Raw genomic sequence first — 8,481 nt, forward strand, 5'->3', positions numbered from 1 at the left:
GGTGGCACTGGAGGACTGTGGGGACAGGAGGTGGCACTCTGAACAGGGAGATGGTGTTGCAACAGGAGCTGAAACTGGGGGCAGGAGGTGGCGTTGGAGACAGTGTGGCACTGTGGACACGGGTGATGTGAGGATGTGACTCTAGAGATGGAGAGATGGTATGGGGACAGGAGATGGCATTGGGGATATGAGGTGGCAGTGGGGACAATGGCACTGAGTTCATGGGTGATGTGGGGACAGGAGGTGGCAGTGGGGACAGAGATGGTGTTGGAACAGGAGCTGAAACTGGACAGGAGGTGATGGTGGGGACAGTGGCACTGAGGTGACTGTAGGGACAGACAGATGGTGTGGGGACAGGAGGTGGCACTGGAGACAGGAGATGGTATTGGGGACGTGGAGTGGTATTGGGGACAGTGGCACTGTCATTGGAGACGTATGGGGGCCGTTGGGATGGGAGGTGGCAGTGGGTGAAGATGAGGACAGGGCGTGGCAGTGGGGATGGGGTGACGGTGGTGACAAGGCTGTGACACCCTGATAGGGGGTGGTGGTAGTGGGGTAAAGAGGACAGGAGGTGGCACTGGGGAGGGTCTGTCCTGCTCCGATCATCTCCACCAGCATCCACATGCACAAGGACCCATCCTTGTCCCCATCCCTGTCCCCATGCTCAGGGACTTGATGTCACTTGTGAGAGAAATGATGTCAGCCTGTGGCAATGAGATGTCCATGGCAGCTCTGTGTCCCGGTGGGAACCGAGTCACCTCCATCATGACAGTGGCATGTGTGCTGCCCATCTGCACGTCATTGTCAGCTGTGGGGAATTCCGAGGCTCAGGACCACAGGGGCATCAGTGACTCATGGCAGCCTTATCAGGCTCCTTGTGAGGCCGAGGTGCGTGGGCTCGGCTGGAGGACGTTATCAATGTGTGAGGAGAGCCTTATGTTCTCCTCCTTTCCCAGCCAGGCAAGGCAAGGTGGTGGGAAAGGCAGGGCTGTAATTAACTGTAAGCCTGTAATGAGGAACCTGGGAACAGAGTAATCAAATGGTTTGTGTAGAAAGGGAACTTAAAGATCATCCAGTTCCAACCCCGTGCCATGGGCAGGGACACCTCCCGTTGGATCAGGCTGCTCAAAGCCCCATCCAACCTGACCTTTAACACCTCCAGGGATGGGGCAGCCACAGCTTGCCTGGGGAACCTAGGCCAGGGCCTCACCACCCTCATAGTGAAGAATTGCTTTGTGTCTCATATAAATCTTACCCCTTTCCAATTTAAAGCCATTCTCCCTTGTCCTGTGACTCCAGACCCTTGTAAAAGGTCTCTCCACAGCTTTCCTCGAGCCCCTTCAGGTACTGGAAGCTGCTCTAAATACTCCTTGGAGCCTTCTCTTCTCCAGGCTGAACAACCCCAACTGTCTCAGCTTGTCCTCAGAGCAGAGATGCTCCACCCTTCGCATCATCTTTGTGGCCTCTTCTGGACCTATTCCAACAGTTCTATCTACTTCTTGTGTTTGGGATTCCAGAACTGGTTGCAGTACTCCAGGTGGGATCTCACAAGAGAGGAATAGAGGGGCAGAATCCCCTCGCTCACCCTGCTGGCCACACTGCTTTTGATGCAGCCCAGGACACCGTTGGCCTTCAGGGCTGTGAGTACACATTGCCGGCTCACGTCAATCTCATCAACAAGCACCCCAAATCCTTCTCTGCCGGGCTGCTCTCAATCACGTTGTCCCCCAGCCTGAAATGAATCTGTGAATTGCCCTGACTCAGGTGTAGGACCTTGCACTTGGCCTTGTCGAACCTCATGAGGCTCACACAGCCCCACTTCTCCAGCTTGTCCAGGTCCCTCTGGACAGCATCCTGTCCTTCTTGTGTGACAACTGCACCACTCCACTTGGTGTCATCTGCAAATCTCCTGAGGGTGTGCTTGATCTCATTGTCTATGCCATCAATGAAAGTATTAAACAGTCTCAGTACAACCCCCTGAGGGACATGGTCTGGGACAGAGTGAGGAAGGTGAGTGTGGAACCATGTGGACATAGACTCTGCTGTGCCATCTCCAAGCACCTGAAAATGAGCCCCAACCGCATTTACTTCCCGGGATGGATGTGAGCGGTGGTTACGTGATTCCACGTTCCTATTTGGACTGGCAGGATCCTGCTCCTCAGCTGAGCCCCACAGTGTGTCGGTGGAGAGGAGGAGTCTTGCTTGGGGTTTGAGTTGCCACCCAGAAGCAATACTTGCTCCTCTCGTTAAGCTGGATGTGATGCTCAAAACGACATTGCCCTGGGTGGGTGCAAGGACCAAGGAGGTGGGTCACGAGGAGCTGGGTCACGGGGAGGTGGGTCATCCGTGGGCAAGCCCTGTGAAGGCAGCGTTGTTCCTTGACTCACAAAATCATTCATGAGTCAGAGCTCCCGGGTAATTGTGCCTTGCTACAAGGAAGAGTCTGCCCTACTCCTCCCCTCTGGGGCAAAACCAAAGTCCTTCTGGTGCTGTGGGAGGGGTGGAGAAAAAGTCTGAGAAAGCAATCCTGCACCCCAAGCGTGCAGCGATGCCTGTGCTACTGGTTGAACAACATCACCATAGCAGGAGTAGAGGGAGGGAGGTTCCCCACATCGTGCTTCAAAGGCAGTGATGGGATGGGCACACTCTGCACGTGTCTGATTTCCACGACCAAATGTCTTTTACTGGCCATGCTCCCTCTCGGATCAGCCAGCAAGGCTACACCATAGACCTCAAATGAAAGGAGGCAAGGAATGGGAAGACCAAACAGTCATTGGGGATCAAGAAGGAAAAAAGGAGCAAGATGAGGGAAATTTTTTCCAGCCAAGGAGCTGGAGGAGGACACTTGGACTGAGAAAGTGTCCAGGACCTGATAGCAACATGCCATGGATGCTGGGACCAGAGAAGGGAGTAGTCTGCAGGAGCCCATCTCTTCCTCTGCCCACCAGGTCTCCCATCCACAACACCTGTAGGATCAGCTTGGCCAGGTTGGTGAGGATGGAAGTCCACTTGACCAGAGATAAGATATGGGGACAGGTGCTCCAGGTAGGCTGTTTTTATGTCGTCTGTACTGCCAACACATGCCAAGGTGACTAAAGCCCATTTCTGCTGGTAGAGTTGAACCCAAACCTCATCTGCTGAAGCTGAGATTTCAGCAGCGTGGACCCCACCGGGTAACGTGACTCAACAAAAAGCCTGAAGGAAGCAGCCAGAGGGTGAATCTCCATGATGAGAAGGGGAGGTTAGACAAATCCTCTCATGAGACATACTAACATGTCTTCTTCTGCCTTGTGTCATCACTTGGGCAGTGACAAGTTGGGTACCAGCATTTGCTTCCAAAGGGCTCAAGAGCACCAAAAGTGCAGCTACCTTATTGGGTTTGCCCAGCTCACTTCTCCATTGGGACCACAATGGATCCACCAAGCCCATGGAGCAGACCATTGCTCTCCTTAGGCTGCATGGGCAGATGTAGGTCTAACTCAACACAGGGAACCCAAAACTCTGCCACCACCCACAAGCAAGGCTGAAACGACACCAGAAAAAGGTTTGTCCCTGTCAGCCCAATCATCATCCAACCTAGGCAACTTCAGAGGAGCAGGAGATCCTGGCAGGCTGCAGGAGGTGGTGAGTCAGGGAGGCTCCCAAGCTACTGCCACCACTCCAGCCTTCACAGGGACACAGGTCTCATCCCTGGGTTTGTCATCCCATTTGTCTTGGGATGAGAACAAATTTGATGTGGCATTCATGGTCCAGCACCACCTGAACTCAGGGCTGGGCTAGGAGGAGAGCTTTTCAGCTCGCTTGGTTCAAGTGCCATGAGAAGAGCTTCCCGAAGATGAGCTGCTCCTATAACATCCTCACCCTCTTCTGTTTCCTCCCCAAAATCTGAATTAAGACTTTGAGGCATCTCTACAGGCTGGATCAGCCCAGAGGAGCATCACATGGATTGAAGAGGAGCACAAGATCCCTTTCCCAGGAGAAGCAGACTCTGCTCCATCTGCTTTATGGATTTTGCTGGTGAGGGCTATGCTTGTGCAGCTCAGGGAAGCTTTGCAATGGAATGGGAGGAGAGGGGGTGGAGGAGGTCCACCAGTGGCCCTGCGAGCCCTCCTACAACTAAAGAGAAGGGATTATCACAAAGTGAAAACATCTCAGGGAGGAATGAGAGGAGAAAGGATGCATCTTCCACCTTCTCAACATGATAGAGCCAGCCTCCCTTATCCCATCTCTCTGCTGTAAGGTCCAGGCATGAAGCTCTGCTGGATCTCAGCTGCCTTTGCTCATCGAGTAGGAAAAACTGGATCTTCTTATGCATAAAGTGGGGTGTTATTAGCAGGGAGAAAGTGAACAGTGTGGTTTCCTCCGCACCAACCCCAGATGAGCTGGTTTTGAGTGTCCCCATCCCGCAAACCTCACATGACCAGCCTGCAGGCAGGACACCGATCATCCAATCTGTCTCCTCCCAACAAGGGGACTTTCTTTACCACCTCCCCATGGAGGCAGAAGTGTTTCCCAGAGGGGAAACTGAGGCAAGGGGGGTGGTGCGTCGCAGGAAGCTCTTTGCTATGGCTGGCAGCAGAGCCTCAGTGCAGGGCTGTGTCCAGGAGCCCTGTGCCAGCAGTGGCAGTCCCACCAGCCACCCCACTGTCCTGGCCACCCGGCCAGGTGGTGTCCAGAGGCAGAAGGTCCCTGGCTAAGGGCTTGGTTAGGGTTTTTTTCTGTCTTCCAGGGAATTTCTCCCTCCAGTGAAATGTCACAGCTTGGTTTCACCTGCACCCTGAAATCCCTCATCCCTATGTTTGTCACCTCCTTGGAGTGGACGTCATCGGTCCTTGCAGAACTCACAAAGGAACTGGGGACAACCTGCCCCATGCATCTTAGGACTCTGGTGGCAACCAGCAGGGCCGTGCCGGGGGGCTGGTAACGATCCACGGAGAGCCCATGCTCATGCACCATCCAGCTGGCAGCATCTTCTGACCATTTTTCACTCTCCACTCCTGAGGACTGAAGCTCTGCACTGATTCCACCAAGCAGCTCAAGGATAACATTTATTGATGAGGACTATACTCTCTCTTCCTTGAATATGGATAATGGAGATGGCGGTGGGATCAGAGGCAGCACATCACCTGCCTTCAGGCATTATCATAGAATCATAGAATGGTTTGAGTTGGAAGGGACCTCAGGGACACCTCCTGCTGGATCAGGTTGCTCAAAGCCCCATCCAACCTGGCCTTGAACACCTCCAGGGATGAGGCAGCCATGACTTCTCTGGGCAACCTGTGCCAGGGCCTCACCACTCTTGCAGGAGGGTCCCAGTGCACTCACCACCCTCACGCTTATCACAGCCTGCCACCTCCTAACACCACCCCAGCCATTGCTTGGGGTAGGAAAGGAGATGCTTCCATCCATTTACGTGTCTGAAAAGATGAGTTTCCTTCCAGGATGTGCCAAGGACAAAGGCTGCGTGCACCGCCAGCAGCTCTCCTCTCCATTGCCTGCAGCTCTGGGCTTCTCCCCAGGGTTCTCGGGGTTAGCCAGCATGGGAGGAGCACAGAACCTGATCTCTGAGTACATTTGTTTCCCAAATGCATCCCGTCAGCTGCTGCCAGCAGATCCCTGCGGGGCCCTGGCTCTGCAGTCTCAACACCAGGAGTCCCAGGCAGCTCCAGCGTGTTCAGGCAAATCCCTTCTGTGCAAAGCGGGGATTCCCACAGCGGGAATAAAGATCCGCTCAGTGAAAACATCCAGCAAACTGACTCCCTGTCTCATCACTCAGGCATCCCGAGGTCAGGGCAAGTGTTGTCTTCAAAGATGCTGTGACTCCTCCCATGACATCTCATTAAGGCATCCGTTGCCTTCTTCTGCTGGTGGGGGGACAAGGTCACAGCCAGGATTTGTTTGTGTTCTCTCAGCACCTGGGGACCATCGTATCTCAGCCGTCTCTGCAGAGTATGGAGAGAAGGGAGGCAGGAAAGCGCCCTCAGATCCTGTTGCAAGGAGGAGTTTGACACAGGCCACCCGATCTCACCAGGATGTGGCTGCTGCCACGGCACAGCCTGGTGCTTTGCGCAGAAGGATGGAAGCATGGATAAATCATATATATTCTGGGCTGCATCAAAAGAAATGGAGTCAGCAGGTCAAGGGAGGGGATTCTTATCCTCTGCTCCACTCTTGTGGAGCCTGGAGGAGAGGAGACCTTATAGTGGTCTTCCAGTATGTTGAGGGGCTACAGGAGAGCTGGGGAAAGACTTTTTACAAGGGACTGGAGTGATAGGGCGAGGGGGAATGGTTTTGAATTGGAAGGGGGGAAGATTTAGGTTAGACATTAGGAAGAAATTCTTCACAATGAAGGCAGTGAGGAACACTGGAACAGGTTGCCCAGAGAAGTGGTGGCTGCCCCATCCCTGGAGGTGTTCAAGGCCAGGTTGGATGGGGCTTTGAGCAGCCTGGTCCAGTGGGAGGTGTCTCTGCCCATGGAAGGGGGGTGGAACTGGGTGATCTTTAAGGTCCCTTCCAACCCAAACTATTCTATGATTCTATGACACGTGGCTGCAGAGTTCAGAGCTACAGGGAGGGACTGATCCTGCTGGGAGTGCCCAACCCCTGGCAGTTTGGGGTGTCCAGCACAGCCTGTGTCTGGGCTCAGCGTGGTCAGTATCATAGAATCATAGAATCACTAGCTTGGAAAAGACCTTGGAGGAATGGTTGGACTCAATGATCCAGGAGGTCTTTTCCAACCTAGTGATTCTGTGATTCTGTGATTCTGTGATTCATCAAGTCCAACCATACCTGTCCACTACTAAACCATATCCCTAAGTTTTTCATCTATCCATCTTCTAAACGCCTCCAGGGATGGGGACTCCACTGCCTCTGCCAGTGCCTGAGAACCATTTCGGTGAAGAAATTTTTCCTAATGTCCAATCTGAATCTGCCGTGGTGCAACTCGAGGCCATTCTCTCTTATCCTAGATGTGATGGAGAGCCACTTGCCATGGACATTCCCCTAGTATTGAGGTCAGGAAATCTCAAGTGCCTTCTTCCGCAGCAGGGACCATTTGCTGGTGGATGCAGGCAGTTTCCTGAGATGCATGGAAGTGCTTGGGAATTCCTGTCAGGCAGCCAGACCCTCCGTCACTCCATTAACACCATCGGGCTCTGCCTGCACCCTCCTGCTCTGGGAAAAAGGTGCTCATTGAGTCTGAGCGCCCTTGGCCTGTGCAGGGTCCAGCACCAGCAGAAGGATGGACAGGCAGTGAAGAGCAGAGGGTGGGAGGCAAATGGAGAAGCAAGCTCAGGTGGATGCAGCCCCAGCCATCAGCAGGTTTGGAAAGGAAAGGGCAGGACTTTCAAGGCCAAGTTGGATGGGGCCTTGGACAGCCTGATCCAGTGGGAGGTGTCCCTGCCCATTGCAGTGGGGTTGGAACTGGATGATCTTTGGGGTCCCTTCCAATCCAAACTATTCTATGATTCTATAATTTTATGACTTCTCCTCACCCTTGGTGAGGTATGGACCGTGGAGGGATGAGGAGGGAAAAGGACAAAGGAGAGATGTCTTTGGAAAGAAAGAAAAAAAAAAAAAAAGTCAATCTATAAATAGTAAATGAGAATGTTCCATAAATGGGAGTCGAAACAGTTTGTCTGAGACAGCATGTGCGTCGGCTGCGCGGTGACTAATCTGGGGAAAATGTGATGCCTCGCTGCGTCGCTGCTGTTGGGGCCACCACGACCTTGTTCCATAGCCAGGGATCTGCCATATCCCTGTTGGAGATGGGACATCTCCCAGCAGAGACCAAGCTGAGAGCTGCCACACTCATTGCCTACAGGGACCAAACCAGAGCAGAGAGCTGAAGGAGAGGAACCAAATTCCCCCCTATCCCTTAGGAACGTACCAAGCACATTGTCCCTCACATAGAAGAAACAGAGAGAGCAAAACTGAACAGGTCTTCGGTTGCAAGCTCCACTTGTTCAACAAAATCCACCGAAGCAGGACAGGGTGGGCAAGGGACACGCATACAAGGTGAGATGAGAGATCCTCCTGGCTCAGAGCCACAGTCCATCCCTGCTAGTATCCCTCTATTGGCCAGGACCAAGGGTTGCTGCTCGGGAGGAATGCAAGGCGAGGGCCAAGCCAGGGTAATGCTTTCCACATTATATTCTCTCAGTTTCCGGCAATTTGCTGCTTTGGGACTTCCTGAGCCAGAGGTTGTATCCGTATCTTTCTGTTTAACAGCACTTGTTAGACTTGTGGAGCAGGGGTGATCACATGTGAGGTATTTCCTTGGGAAAAAGTTCAAAAGCGAGAGCGAGCACTGGTGTAGGCACTTTTCTGAAGCCGTAGTTCAGCCCCAGGGTTGCTTTAAATATATTTTAAATCTAATAAATACCATGCACACAGTGATGTAATCGCCCTCCTCCTCCTCCTCTCTGCTGCGTCTCACGTGGAAGGCTGAGCAGGATTCAGCTGCGGGGCCAGTGGGTTTCC

The sequence above is a fragment of the Cuculus canorus genome, chromosome 4 (assembly GCF_017976375.1).
Source record: "Cuculus canorus isolate bCucCan1 chromosome 4, bCucCan1.pri, whole genome shotgun sequence".
NCBI lineage: Eukaryota > Metazoa > Chordata > Aves > Cuculiformes > Cuculidae > Cuculus > Cuculus canorus.